We start from the raw sequence: 15,896 nt of genomic DNA on the forward strand, positions 1-15,896 counted from the left end.
GGATTAATTTCCCATTCATCAGGATCTCATTTTCCATGGACATTCCTTTCCTTCCCAGCTGGTCATTTATTCCTGTACAGAAGATCTCCCATGATCCTCCCCCCACATTTTGTTCTCCTGGAAAGCAGTTTCTGGGTCTTGTTCACATGTGTTGGTGTGAGATCTGGGACATTCGGGTGCTGTGTGGAAGCCTCAGCCCCCATGGCAGTGGCTGAAGAGCTTTGGGGAAGAACAGAGGGTGGAGGCCATTTCCCCAATGAAAGATGGCTATAGTATGCAACTTCTTTCACTCTTACTTTGCACTTTAGAGCTCTATTTTTCCTCTTTCTCTGAATTCCTTGTAGAGTGGTAAATGGTGTGTCTATATGCATATGCTGAAATCAGCCCCATGCTTTGTGTCTCACTGTCCATTGTACTGCAATAACCATTCCAATTACCACAACTTACCCTTGCAGTTAATATCACTAAACAGCCTTGTTCTCTAACACACACATATATTCTAGTGTAATAATTTCTATCTTCTTATACCTAATTAAAACTTTGAGTATCCCAGAAGAAATAAGAAACAGCAACCCCAAAAAAACCCAAAAAACCAAACCAACACCAACTGCTAGTGAGATTTCTCTGCAAATTAGTGTTGATTTATATTCTAATAATCTCTGAGTTATTGGCTAGGTTTTGGGGTAACTTGCCATTTGATGGCGTGACTGGTGATGATATCAGACTCCCTAAGGGATGACCATCTCCTCTATCCTTCAGACAGTTGCTTGTTGAGAACTAATACAGGACTGAGGAGAAAAGGTTGTTTCTAAACCCCCTCTGCTTTCAGCAATTGCCATATAGCCCTGAAAGCAAAAGAGTCTGTGTGTATGAGGAATTAATCCTGTTCAGGTTTGGATTAACTGGTGCAGAAGACCATGGACATGGTGCCAAAACAGTGCTGGCATTTGCTGAAAGTGGAACTTCCAGAGATTATTTTGGTGCGTGCCTCTGACCCATGTGTCACCTGCCAGTGTCCCAGGGTGACCAATAATAGAGTGTTATCTGCTGCTGACAACACTTGTGACAGGAAATGTAGCATCTCTGTATGTGAAGATTTTATGGGTAACCACGTTTATACCTGAAAACTGCTTTATTTATGAAAGGCAAATGAGTTTTTTCATTAGCTGTGGCAGTTTTTGAGTGTAGGGGTCTTGCTCCAATGCTGAAAACAAAGGCTGTTCCTGTTCTCATTTTGTCCTTTGCTTTCATGGCATTTTCTCATTAACTTTTCTGTCAGCTTTGATGCTCTGTTCTGGTGGGACCTTGGGAGTGAATGTTGTCAGGTTTTGTTGTCTTATTTGTCTTCTCTTGGACTGCTCCTTTCCCTCCTCTATGTGAATGCATTCTTAGCTCTGATCCTTCTTCACTTGTCCTTACTTCTCCTGTTTTCTTAAGAATTATGGGTTCTATATTAATCTATCATTCAATTAGTTTAGAGGCAGCAGGTGTCTCTTCAGGAAGGTTTGCAGTGTCTATTGACATGTTCTAGGGAATCAGTTGCATATGTAATCAAAGCAAGTATTCCCGCAGCCTGAACATTCATATTGTTAATAGTATAAAATAAATTTACCAAACAGATATGATTCCCATTGCAGACATAAGCAGGAATTAAGAAGAGGTTATCTCTACACATATAATCTCCAAATTTATATGGCTGCGTTAATTTCAACAAAGAACTTTGCATCAATGATATCTATATGTGCAGAGGGTTGCATTAAGAACAGTCTAAAAATTAACCCTAAAGGAAAGGGAGTTTCATGTAAAGTGAAAGCGAACCAAGGGGTGGAATTACTGTTTGCTCTCAGGAGTTGTCAGGGGTCAGTGATGACACAGTAGGGTGCTGAGCTGCAGGAGTGTGGCTGTGAGCCACCAGCTTGGCAGTGCATGTGCCCATGGTTGGAGCACATGCTTCAGCCCTGTGGGTCCCTGAGCTTTGCTCTGGGGTTGATTCCCCTGACCGTTGTTGTCCTTTCATTTTTCTTCTTGTCTATTCACCTCTAAATAAATGTTTTACTTTGAAAATGTTTTTCTCTGAGTCTAAAATGAGTCAGAGCTACCTTCTCTGTAGCTCTTGTTGAGTTAGTCTCACCAGTATTTCTGTTCCTTGACTCTGTCCTTAATTGTCTCTTGAAGGGACACTGTAATTTGTTTGCATTAAAAATAACATTTCAGATGACTGCAGTTGACTGAGGAAAGGAATCCTTTGGTTCATCTGAGATTTACCATGGGCCTGATAGCTGAAAGGTGGTGGGCTCGGAGTGAGACATAATTGATTGGATGCATGAACTTACTTTCTTCATTAGACACATTGATAGCACTTCTGTTTTAAAGAAGAAGGGAAATAGTAAAATGGTCATATAATAAAAGCTATATACATTCATGAACATTATGCAGTGTGCTCCTGATTGCCTCTCCTCTAACAGCCAGCATCAGCAGAAATCTGAAGTTCTTGCCCTCTCCATCAAGGTAAAAGAACTTTTTTTTCAGGAGGAACTTTTGTGTTAAACCAAGGCCCCTTGCTATGAAAATCAGCTCCTTTTTGTGGTTCATCTTACATAATTTTCTGCCTATACCAGTAAATACAGAGAGGGAACATGGAGGGGTCATGTAACACTCATACTCATGGTCTGACTTTGCCCCATCAGGTTGTAGCTCACAGGGTGGTTCTGCACAGAGGCTGTGGGAGGCAGGTCCATGCCCGGTGACCTTCCCAGACATGCTGGGTCAGCTCCCAGGGCTCAGAAACTTGCTCACAGGAGACCTTGATGAGGTCTGGAAAACAGGAAAGGACCCAACACTTGTGTCAAGGAGGAAGGATGTGACTTCTCTATAAAGTTTGCCTGGAGAGCAGAGGCTGATCCCATCATTGACTACCCTAACGAGAAAGTTCCCACAAGTGACTTGCAGATGGCTCAGTGTGATTCTGAAAATGCTGGTTTAGTCTCACTTCTGGTAAAGTCTTTGGTTTACTTGCTGTGATTTCATGAGCCTTTTTCTGGCTGATACTGCCAGATTTTCTCTGTGCTAGGCCCTGCTGTGCAGCCACGTGGCGCCGTGTGGATGCAGCACTGGAAGGTTTTGGCCGATAGACTTGTCAGTAAAAACAGGGCCTGCTGTGAGATACTGGGGTGGGACTGAAATTGTGTTTTTCAAGAAACTCTGAGGCTTGTGGCCTGGCTTAAACAGAGCCCAAGCAGTGTCTCTTGAAGCAGGAGGGAGTTTGAAGGAAACATGTGCCTGTGTTTGAGCTGCACCTTGGCAGGTCTGGGAATTGGTTAAGGGTTTTTGGCTTGGACTCCTGCAAGAGCCTGTTTGTCAGTTCCCTGCAGTGCTCCCTAGCAGCTGAGCCCTCAGCTTGCTTTATGAAGTTCAAGTGATCCTCAGGCTACTGCAAGTCCCAGACCTGTGTTATCAGCCAGAGGGAAGCTGTGCAGCCTTGAGAGAAGTGGATGGGTTTGATCCTGGGAGAGCTCTCTGCCTGTGGAGAGGAGGTTTCTGCTTACAAAGCAGGAATGGGAAGGTGCTGTGCAGAGCCCCAAGAGAATGCTATCCCCTGCTTGCAAGAGTAGAAGGGGATTTGAGCCATAAACCACATTGTGGCACACAAAGAAGCCATTTTAATTTCAGTCTCTGTTGGAGGCACCACATGGAAAAGAAAATGCGATTGGTATGAAAAGAAATGTTTACGTTTCTAGGAGCAGAGACCTCCCAAATAATTAGTATCACTTGACAAACTGCTGTTTGAAATGCAAGTGGTTTAAGTGCTGCAGCTCAACAGGCATTTGTCAGAGCTCTGGTGTAAATGTGATCCCTGCTCTGGGTTGGTTCCTGCTGTAAAGTAAAGGAGATTTCCGGTAAACATCTTTGCTTAAGGAAAATTTCTCCATGGTTTTATCTTTTCCTTGGTTGGATAACCTAAATGTTACAAACTGGACAAATGGCAGCTTGGTGGCAAGAGTGTTTGGGATACTGTTTTGGAATGAAAGAAATCCTGGATTTTATTTTTTGTTCATCAGACCAGGCTTTTGGTCAGAAGAAAGATAGAAATGTCTCATTTTCTTTAGCTTTTGGGAGGAGGAGAGTAAAAGGAAAGGCTTTTGGGTGAGAGTTTTGAAAGCCACAGCTTCATCTCTGATCTGCCTGTCTGTAATATTCACTGACTCAACCAAAAGTGCTTTAAATAAAACCTTACTTTTCTCTAGAACCGTTTGAAGACTAACTGAAGACATAAGCATTGTTAAGAATTGGTATTTTTCAAAGGTTAAAAAAATGGCAGCCTATAAAGAGATTGAGATAAAAAAAAAAATTTAAAAAAAAGGATCTGGAAGATGGACATATATGGGTGCCTATAATGTACTGAAGTATCCCAAATCAAAATGACTTCTGTCTTTGCACACCAAATAGAATCAGATAATCAAATATAAAATAGAGCTTTAAGAATCTAATTGCTTTTACAAAGGCATCACTGATGATACAAATTTCTTGCAACTTGCAAAAGGAGAATTGCTCAATTTATTTTCTCATTATCTTAAACTAGTTCAATGCCACCCTTTGTTTTTTATCTCTGAAGGGTAAGAGACTATCATTTGTGGTGCCTTCTTGTTTTATGATTCTGAGTGAAGCTATGTGCTTAGAAGGAACACGAGATTGGGAGTCCTGATGGGTGCTGGTCCCATACAGATCTCACATGGAACTGGAGCTATGGCATGGTAGGAGTTGCTGTTCTTCTTCTCTTAATCTCTCTGCACATCAGTGGCTTTGCAAAAATGGCCAAAGAGATCTTGATCAAGAAGCATGGCTGTGACAAGATTCCTGGGCAAACCTGTCTCCTTTCTGACCAGCCCAAGGCACTCTTGCTTGAGCAAGGGTGGGTGATTCCATATCTTGCTATTGTGTCTCAGTATCTCAGCATTTGGATTTTGGATGGTTGCTGACTGTAAAGTGATCTTGCTCTCTTTGGCCTGTGCTATTCTGTGCATGGCTCCCAGCAGTCAGGCTTAGGTAGGAAAGTGGGCAGTGCTGTCTTTGGGATGCTACGAAGGATATTGCATCATGTTAGAAATGAATTCCTGAAAATGTAGATGCAGTGATTGCAGTTCCCTGCATCCTTCCTACACAGGTGTGCAATGGCATTTATCAAACAAAGGATGAAACGTCCAGGATATCTGTACCAATGGTAGGTAAGGATAAAAATCAGAGAAATAGCCTACAAATGTACTGCAGATAGTTTTGAAAGTGCTAAAGTCATTCACCAAGTTTGCAAGAGCTGACTGCAGCTCTCACAATGCCCTTCACCACAAATCCTGGAACCATTTTGCTGGGAGATGTTTCTATCCTCTTAGTTGCAGAGTGGCTACCTGACCTCTCTTCACTCACTCATGAGTTATCCCGCAGAGAAGTTTCTGCTCTGAGCCCTCATACATCAAAGCTGTTCCCTGGGGGCTCCAGGTCATGCCTCATCCCAAGGTGATTGCAGCTTCAGACTGACCAGGGCACAGGTGGTTGTTTGGGGATTCAGAAGCTCTTTAGCATTTGACAACTGGAATATTTTGAGATTTATTTGCTATATATATACATGACAATACACACTTTCCATCTTCTCTTAATGCTGTGCTTTGGAAAGTCCATACTTTAACCCTTGTGGACAGACTTTATCAGTTTGTCTTTGGTGATGTGGCAGAAGCAGTAATGACAGGACCATCAGTACCATGGCTGGTACTGCTGGCTCAGTTAGTGCAGAGTGGGGTGTGTCATACTGTGTGAGTAGCTGTAATAAAGTGTAGATATGAGCAAATTACCCTTAATAACTTCAGTATTCCAGAGATTTTGAAGTATTCCCTTTGGGGGAAAAAAACAGATTGATGGTGGTTTGGGATTTGTGCAACTTCAGTTTGATAACAAATATTTTCTGTTTTTCCTCTGTGTACTCTATCTACAGAAGTAGGTTCAGATTTTGAATTGAGATCTGCTTTTGGGTGCAGAAAACTAATCAGGGAGATGCTTCATGGCCCAGAGGTCTGGATTTGCAGACTCCCCTTCAACAGCTGCATCTCCCTGTGCTGTCAGAAAGAGCATCTGTCAGGGATGCAGTGTGGTCCTTATTACATTATAATTTAGTGCTGTGGCTTAGAAAAACAGGAGCATTTATGCACTTAAAAAACAACCCCTGCAAACCCCTAAAAAAAATTAAAGCTCCACTGATCTTTCTTAGCAGAAGGAATGCCCCTTATCTGAACATTGACTAAAGGATGTTACACTTTTTTTTAAGCTAAAAAAAGCAAGGAAAATGGATAGATGAGTTGGTCTCCACACTCAATTGCTCCTTGCTTTTCTGAAATAGTGTATGTGTCTTTCCCCTGAGAGAATAAAGTCCCCTGAGCCCTTTAGGCTTGTTTCCAGTTCACACGTGATCTTCAAGGCACTCACACTATGAATGTGGCTTCATCAGGAACAATGCTCTGACTTGTGTGGCATCAAATTTCTTCCTCTTTCCACTCTTATCAATACATCAATATGGAAAAATGCCCCTCTGCATGAATTGTAAAACTGTGTGTTGTTCCTATTCCAGGCTGGCTTGGTTTTCTAGCTCATCTCTCTTCTTTCAGCTATTTAGAAAAGCAGTCAACTTTTCATCCTCATGATGTTCCTCCTGTGCATTACCCAGCTTCAGTAGATGGCAACTGGTCATCTGTGTCAGGAAAGGTCATGCAAGTAAACCTGCAGCAATGTAAAATTGATGAAAACTGAATTATTGGCAAGTTTTTCCTATTTGTACACACTGATGTTAAATTTCAAAGCCAGAGATGGCAGAACTTCCGTGGTGTGTTCTCACAGGACACATTGGGGTACCTCCTCTACAAAAGAACTGACTCTGTTACCCAAGTCATTAGAAAATAATCATGAAGGTTTGGGGGGATTCTGTGAGGGCTTATAATGAAAGGGCTTGGAGCTTCTAGTTTGAAGTGTATTTTTGCCTATGCAAATCAGAGAAGACTAGAACTAACTTCCATGTGCTGTTGTGGTGACAGAATCAGTCACCTCCGGCTGTCCTCTGGGACAAGGAATAGCACTGGCCATGAGTATGGAACAGCATGTCCTGAAAGATCCATTAAAATAACAGAAAATCAGATCAAACATATGCTTGCTTACAAAGTTATGTTCCTCTTATTCCTATTTGTTTTCTCATATGCAGCCTGTAAACACTTCTGGGCAGGACCCATCTCCTCTTTCTGTCTTTGTGAGACTGGGCATGAGGTGGTGGCTAGCAGGTAGGATGACTCTTAAAGAAATAAAAGAGGTCTGTGTGCTCTTGTCCTCAGGCAATAAGGATTCAACACCCTTGGTCTTCTACTGGCTGACCCATGGCAGCAAATGCTAAGGAAAGCAAGCTCCTGTATGGACTGCTCCATCAGCTGTTTGTAGCAAAACCTGAAGTGAGGACTTCATGGGTCTGGCATGGGAATTGCTAGGCAGGATGGTGGAATAGTACTCACACTGGTTCTTTGAATAAGCACCAGAGATACTGCTTATTTTAGTTAAAATAAACTGTAACTTTATGGTCTGACTGGCTGGTGGAGTTTCATGCTTTAATTCAGTGGTCCAAGTTCGAGTTCTGCTCTGCTAAAGAAACAGTTATTTACTGGTAAAGGGTGTTGAAACTGGTGCAAGCGATGTGCTGCAGAGCCAGATGAGAGTGGGAAAGTCAGTAATTTAGATTCCACTTGTGACTGTGGTACAGAAAGTGCAGATTAATGAAGGAATGTGTGCATAGAGGGCCAAATTCTTGCGTAAAGGGAGAAATGTTGCCCTTTCTCCTGGTTTTGCCTCAGCAGTACTTATATTATTTGCCTGGAAAATAAAAACATTTTAGTGGTGTAGTGGTTAACACTTCTAATGTTACTGGAGTCCTCCCTGGTGTGGGCAAAAGTTCTTGTTTATTATTCTATTTGTGCATTGAAGGTGCTGGAGAGCAGGGCTAGTGCCCTGCCCTGGGCTGGGAGCTTTGCATCTGGGCCCTTGTGCTGTCTCTGCCAGGTGCACAGGGAGTTTAAGAGGGTGATGGTGGGACTCAGGCATGGAGCTCTGTGCTTTCATCCCAGCAATGTACATAAAAAATGCAATTTTGATGACAAGCTTTTGCCTCATTTAGTACCCAGTGCAAGTTACTTTGCAGGAATATGTTATAGATTAACTACTGGTCTGTCAAAATAAATCCATCTCTTTATAACTTTGTGAGATTGGAGAGCCTTGGTTAATCACAAGGGCCTGTTGTGCTTTAGGAGATAGGGAGTTGTTTGGGGTTTTTTTAATAAGAAAATAAGAGGGTATGAAGCATGAGGAGAACAAACTAGAATAGTACAAGAGGTTGGGGAAAAAAAAAAGGATTAAAGCTAAGTGAGAGACAAATGCTGGATAAAGTGGGGCCAGTGAAGGAAGGGAAAGACTTAAAAGAGAGAAGTGGCTGAGAAACTTTAATACTTGTGACAAGGGAGGAGGAAGAAGAAGGAGGAAGGGATGGCAGAGAAAGCAGAAAGGAAAGTTGTATGTTATGTGAGTTTTCCTGGAGAAGAAATGGACAGAGGAAGAGAGAGTGGAAAGGAAGAATAAAAAAAATGTGGCTCCTATAATCCTGAAATGTTTAAGACGATGTTAAATGTGGCCAAATAGTAAAAGTAATAGTAAATTTTGACCTGCCTGATAAGTTGCTAGCTCAAATAACCCCTTACTTTAAGGATATATTTGCTGCCAATCAGGAAATAAAGCCAGTGGAATCAATGTCTTTTGGGTGTGGAGCAAGACTAGAGTTTCAGGTAATTTTTCCTTTGTAAGCACTTTCATATTCCATTTCACAAGAACAAAAACCCTACAAACCCCCCTGCATAAACAGCAGCCAGGTGACCCTGAGTAGATATATATTTAAAGAACTTCCCTTTAGGACTGCTTTTGGACTTCATATTGAAAGGAAATCTTTGACATTTGGGTAACTGATGTGGATGGAAATAGTTTGGACTCTGTTCTGACTAACAGCAAAGAGAGCAGTGCAATTTTCTGATGCTGAAAGAGAGAGTTTTCAGTTGATTAGAAAGAAATTAAAATAGGAAAAAAAAACCAAACCACCACAACAAAAAACCATAGAAAAGACATACTTGATGACAGTATTTCCATAGCTACCAGTCTACAGGAAGGAAAGAGCAGTGGTCTCAGGTTGGGGACATAGCATATCAACATCAGATAATTTTGGCAAAAGATCATTGCACCTCACAAATTTAAATATGGATAGGGTAAGGAGCTGGTTGTGGCAATTGTGCTCTCAAGAGACCCTGCAAGGAAAAACAGCAGGGGATTTGCAGGAGGAAGGGTGTGAAACAAGAATGGTTTGAGCACTGTGTTTTTAAACAAGACCACACACAAAATAACCCACCTTTACAATATCTTGAAGTGACTCTAAATGGATGTTTTACATTAGAAAAAAGGCACACTCCAAGTGTAATTGTAATGCATGATAGGAGAAAAACTGCTTTCTGAGAGTCTGTAGAAATGTCATTACAAAATAAAACTTCATGATAGGTGGTACTGAACACAATCTAAACTCTCCAGCTGGGTAAGAGGAGATGCTCTTGCACTGCTCTACCATTCATCCCAGTGCAAGTCTCTCTTGATTGGAGGTGGTCTCTGATCAGGGAGCTGTGCTAAACAGGACACTTGGGATATGGAAGCATCCTCCAGCTGATCATCCACATAAGCATAATTCATGCTCCACAAAATACCCTGTCTCTTTCCACTGATGCAAAGAAAAGCATCCTATTATATTGTAAATATGCAGTGGGAGTAGCCTGATGTGGGCCTAATTCAGCATCTTGAGTCCAGGGGCACATCTTTGATTTCACACAGGTACAACTCAAAGCAAATTCAAGTGCTTGAGTTCAGAACCACACTTAGCTTCTCTAATTTTCTTTGCATGGCTTTGTCAGTAGGCTACACCATTTCTACCATCTCTGGGATTTTGGTTCTACAAATCCATTTGCTTGTCCCTACTGCTCTTACCTTTGCTTTCTCCTGCTCGCCACTGCTCCCACATCCTTTCTAATCCTGACAAATAAATGAAGTTTAACCTTGATAGGTTACCTCTGTTTCTGGTGAACTCTCAGTATTCAGACTTTCAAGCTATTACACTGTAGATGGAAAATGTGCCCAGGATAGACTTTCCATTAAACTGTATTTAAATTGGAAGAGAATGCTGGCACCTCAACAAGTATTCTAGAATTAGATCCCAAAATACTGAAGCTAGCTAATCTTTTGGAAGAACAAAAAACTCTTACTGATTTATATTTAGCAGGGGGAATGCATTTTAAAAACACAGCCTATATGAGGCCCCTTGAAGAAAACATCTTTTACATTGATTTGTAGTGCATGGAAATACTACACAGCCATAAAATATTTGCACTTGGGCTCTGCTTTTATGCCTTTTTTTTTTTTTTTCAGTATGAACTGTCATGAACTCTCTGAGAGTGGCTGCTCTGTTGGCTGTGCAGTGAGACAGGGCTGCCTGTGGGGCAGCAGCTTTGCTGCTCATCGTGGCTGTGCCCAGCGTTGCAGGAGGGGAAGGGAAAAGCAGCAGTGCAGGCAGCAGCACGGTGGGAACACCCGGCTTGTGACTGTAGGGCTTTGGTTCAAAGTGCAGGTATTTGTACTGTACCTGGGACCTGTGTAGAGAGGGATGAAGGGCCCTAACCTCAGCAGCACAGCTCTGAGCTGAGTGTCAGCAATGACTGCTTGGGCTTGGTTTACATGATTATAAATGAGCAGGAATTCTGTAATGTTAGTGAAAGTGTCACATGTTCTATGCATAGTTCTGATCTATACTAAGGAAATGATTAACTGGAGTTTCAGTGGATGTGAGAGGTCAATGCTTATCCCAGCTGGGCAGTTTCTGGAAAAGGAGCTATGGCAAGAAGTGGGTTTGTTAATGCAGTGAGTCAGAAAAGCAAACACAACTTATAAATTATATGTAATGTTATGGCCAACAGTGTATCAGCTTATCTTTGAGAAGATAAGGATTATCAACGGACAGAGCATGGAAAGTTCTGGATGTTTTTCTTCCTTATGTCCCACCATCTGCAGCACAGACAGATCAGCCATCACCCTGGGCAAGCTGTTTCTATTCCTCCTGAAGCATCAGATATTAGGAAAGGAGAAGATTAACAGACTGCACATTTACAGGAGGATGATAAACAGAATTTTTGAAACAGCCCTAGACCATAAACCTAACCAGACTTAACTTGCTTTCTTTTGTTAGAAGACATATATACATTATTACATTTCTCTGCTGACAGAGCCTATCTGATTACAGCAGAGCAAAAATGTTCTAAATCAAGAAAGAAATCTTAGATGCTTCCACAGCATGATTTTTTACTTTGATCTTCTCATTTCCTACCCACAACATCAACCTACAATAGTAAGTTAGTCGTCTCTAGTAAAAAAAATAAAGTAGCAGTAGCACCAAGATGCAAAAAGAATAAGATCAGAAATGCCTCCCTGCTGTCAAAAACATAATTATTGCACATGCAAGTTGTTCCTGCCTGTGGATCAGAGGAGTTGCTGCAGGCTGCTGTAGGGAGGAGTGGCTGCTGCTGATGCAGGGATGTCAGTCCCCTTCCCATGGATTTGTCTGGAGCCTGGGGGTGCAGCTCCCAAGACAATTCCTCCTGCCCAGCAACTTCCAGGGGGCTGCTCACCCCCTCTCTCCTTACCTGGCAGAAGGGAGCATATGGCTGCTTACTTATGCTCTGCTGTTCTTATGTGCTTAGTGGGCTTATGGTCCAGAGGGGCTCGGGGGGATTTGCACAGGGAGAGGGCAGGGAGGGACCTGGAGAGGATCTGGGTCCATGGGAAGTGGAGTGGTACCAGAGGTCTCTGTGGTGTGTCACAAGAGTAACTGAATTTTTGGGAATGACTGACATTGAGTAAACAGTGCCTAATTAGGGATCAGGAGATGGTTAATGATTACACAGCATCGTAACTGAAGATGTGAAATTTAAAAATTCATTTATAAGGGGAAGAGATTTCTTCTCACCAGCCTTGTGTCCATATAGAACTATATTCACACTTTTATTCTTGGTATCATCTATTCTTCAACAAAGAAAAGGGCCTGATCAGCCTTGGTATTTTTTAAGTGCTTGCAGAGCCATCAGCTGGATTGCTCCTCCTGGAGATGGTGTGTGTGAGGATCTGCCTCCTCAGCTCAGTCCTGCATTGCTCTTCTCTCCTTCTGCCTCTCCTGCATTTTGAGGGTCTTCCTCACCTTCCTTCCTTCATCTGGCAGAGTCTTCTCTAGGCTCTGCACTGAGGGATTTTCTCATATCTCTGTGTAATTTCAACAACAAACATTAGTTCAGCCTTATCCTTCCTGTAGCAAATTAACAGATTCACTTCTCATCTACAGTACTTAAATCTATTTTGACCAGCCTAGACTTTTGCTCTGAGTATTTTGCCTTCAAAAAAATTACAAACAACTCAGGCTTATTATAACTGAAGCAGAGCTCTTATTCTTATTCAGCTCCTTTCATCTACTTTTTTTAAGCTTTACAAAAGTTGCCATGCTCCTGACTCTTACTGATAGTCAGAGCCTCAGCATTGTCTTCAAGCAAGCTTTTGTAAAGCCTCACATCCAGGCTCTGGCCAGGGACTCCTAAGCTGAGGTGTTCAGCCGTGTTGCTAAAGAAGCCCCACTCCCAGGTCACTGCCTGGCACTCCTGCAGGGGTTGCTGTCTCTGTGCATCCTGTTGGACAGGACATGTCTCTGCTCCTCAGCTACAGCCCTGCAAGAGATGGAGAGCAAATGCACATCCCAGCTGAGCAGGGAGGCAGAGGAAATGCCAGTGTCTCTCTGAGCTCAGCCTCCTAAATGCCCTCAAACACACCAGTATGAGTCTTGCAGATCCCACTTGCATCTATCCCATCTTCAGGACACGGCCTTTCTCCTTTCCTTTCTGTTCTGAAGCTTTGAAATAATCTCTTCTGCCCTTGACAAACAAAGTCTTGCTGTGCTTGTATTGATTACAAATTTCACCTGTTGCACCTATTTTCCTGCCCTTTGTCCTTACTGTCACTTTTTACATCTCTTCCATTAATTTAATTTTTCTTTCTGAAATGAAAAATCAGTTTCTTTACTTTGAGGGCTCCAAGCAAATTAACGACTCCCTTCCCACCACTTGTCAGTCAGGTTTGAAGGATGGATCCATTGCAGATCATCCTGCAAACAGCCCCAGCTTCTGCTGGCCAAGTTTTATACTGGCTGGGGGGAGGCTTCTCACAGATGTTGTAAAACCACCCTTGTTGTCTTTCATATCTCTCACTGTAAAGACAGCTTAGACAACTTTGCATTTCAGGTTCAAAAAAAAAAAAAAGGACTGGTATTATCTCCTTTCCTATGCATGTGGTTTGTCTGCACCTGCCTCTTGTCTTGAAGTTTGCAATTTAAATGGAAAATCTTACCCTATGCACGAACCTCCTCACTTGATACATCTTGTCACCTCTAAAATAGCACAGATGAAAATAAGTTATGCTTTGGCTTTGACTTCTTTTGGAGTCTTGGATGGGAATGCTAGATCTGACCAGCTGGCTGAGATCCACCTTGTAGATACTTCCGTAATTCACTAAAGTTTAACCTAAAACACTCCTTAATTTGGGTTTAGCACTCTACAATTAACCCTTTGCATTTCTATCATTAAATACCCAACACTTGAAAAGCTATAGTCTCTTCCTGTGGAGAATCAAAGCTTTGCTTTGGCTTCTTGGTCATCTTGCCATGCAAACATGAGTTCTTCACTGTGGTGACAGCAATCTGACAGGGTCCTTGTCATCCCACAGGCCCAGGGAGAGCTGCATAGACACTGGAGATACATTATTACTCCTTCCAGAACAGTAAACATGTTTTTAAAGGCAGTGAAGATTTGCATTAATTTATGGTTCCCTTTCTCCTGTGCACATGCCCTGGGTCAGGCTGCATGTGAGAAAACAAGGTTTTCAACCCCTTTCAAGTTTCCACTGGTGTAAAGCTAATGTTTATTTTTAGTAAACTGTATTTCAAATTGTGCTTTTAAGAATCCTTTTGCAAAGCCTAGCACAACAATTTCAATATGTTTTATCCTTCTGAGCTTTTTATTAATAAATATAAAAGGATATAAAGGATCAGTGTAACTAGTTATGCTGTATTTCACTGATAATTTTCAAAAGTATGGATCCAGCTCAAGAAATGGTAAGGATTACAAGCATTCATCTCAGTTGAATTTTTTCTCCCTGTGCTGCTACTAACTACCCAGCTTTGGGAAGGCTGTGTGCATGCTCCTTCAGGGGCAGGCCTTTTCTGCTGTGCTGTGTGGGTGTCCCTGTCCCCACACCCACACATGGTTTCCTTTTCTTTGTTCTCAAAATCCTTCCCTTTTAAGTGCTTATCCAGTAAGGCCACCTGCCAGATAAAGCACTGTCAGCTTCTCTTGATAAGGTAATAACTCTGAAACACTCTCCTCCATTCATAGTGTGGTGTTTGCCCTGCATGCTCCTTTCACTTTCCCTTGCCTGCAGCACAGGTACCCCTGTCCCACCCCTGTCTCTCCCCAGGCAGACAAGGATATGTCAGTTCCATTTGCTACTGCATGTCAGTCTTTGGGCTCTGTTTTAAAGTCTTGTTTTCTGTTTCTTTCAATTCTGAATAATACTTATTTCACACACTGTAAGAAATTTATCTTTAATACCTTGCAGTCAGTTTCCAATCTGAAATGATTTTTACAGTATTCTCATAAGTACTCAGCCTGAGGATGTGCTGTTACAGCTTTGTGTAGCTACAAGCTAAGACTACCAAAAAGGCTGGAAGGAAGAGGGTCTGGACTTTTTATTGCAAAACCAAGAGTTATATTAGAGGTGCAAGCATTATTTTATAGTAGCTATTGAAAGACATAGCAGTGAGCAATTAATTTGTGTGAAGAATATAGATAATTAGTTTCTATAGTTTGCATCTTTGAAGAGTACTGTTTAGTCGTGCATCTCTGCAGCACAAACTGGCACATTCTTAAGATCATGTTTGCTTTTTTAGTGTCCTTCAGTCTGTCACAGAATAGTCCTGTATTCTGTTGGTACTCTGATTCCAAATTTAGGAGTATTTCCTCCCAAACATGTGCATGATGCAGTGTGTATGTGCACACAAGGAAGAGGAAGCAGATGACTTGTGCTCAGTAGAGTGGCTGTTTTGAGCTGGAACTGCTGCAGGCTCCCTGTTGGAAGGAAATCTGCCTGTCCATTCATTCAGGAACAAAGCTGCTGCCGTGGCTGTGCTGATCCTGCATCAAGGCTTTCTGTAGAGTCTTGAGTGGAGAAAGATTTCATTTCTTCCATCCTTCACAGCCTTTCTCCCTCTTACCTTTCCTCACTGAATCATAGTGTGCTGGTCAATGCCCCAGTGACATGTGGGACCCCAGCTGAGGTTCTTATCAGTGGAGAAGAGAGGAGACTGGATGGGAGTTGGTGGAGAGATCCAGCTGGGTCACTGCTCAGGGGTGCTGGGGCATGAATTAGCAATGTGTGTGCCTGAGCTGGCACATGGCACAGGTGGATAGGGCACCCAGGCACATGGAGACAAAAATCAGTGGAGTTGCTGTTGCAAAGGAGGTGTGAGACAAATGGTCAAGTTGTGTAGGAGTCCTCTGGAAGTGGAAGATTGCTCCCTAGGTGTGACAGCTTTGATACAGCAACTTCACAAGTGCTTTAGAACCAATTCTTGTGCTCTCTTCTGGTCTGTGGCCTCAAGATGGCCTGTGATTTCAGTGCTGAGGTGCAGCCCCAATGTCATGCTCTGTATT

General features: G+C 42.4%; 1 protein-coding gene across 3 annotated transcripts in view; it reads left to right on the plus strand.

Annotated features, from left to right (window-relative positions):
• The window catches only part of NEURL1 (neuralized E3 ubiquitin protein ligase 1), a 142,459-nt gene that overhangs the window by 65,341 nt on the left and 61,222 nt on the right, over window positions 1–15,896 (plus strand). The gene's annotated exons all lie outside the window — the stretch shown is intronic.

The sequence above is a fragment of the Molothrus aeneus genome, chromosome 8 (assembly GCF_037042795.1).
Source record: "Molothrus aeneus isolate 106 chromosome 8, BPBGC_Maene_1.0, whole genome shotgun sequence".
In the NCBI taxonomy this organism is placed as follows: domain Eukaryota; kingdom Metazoa; phylum Chordata; class Aves; order Passeriformes; family Icteridae; genus Molothrus; species Molothrus aeneus.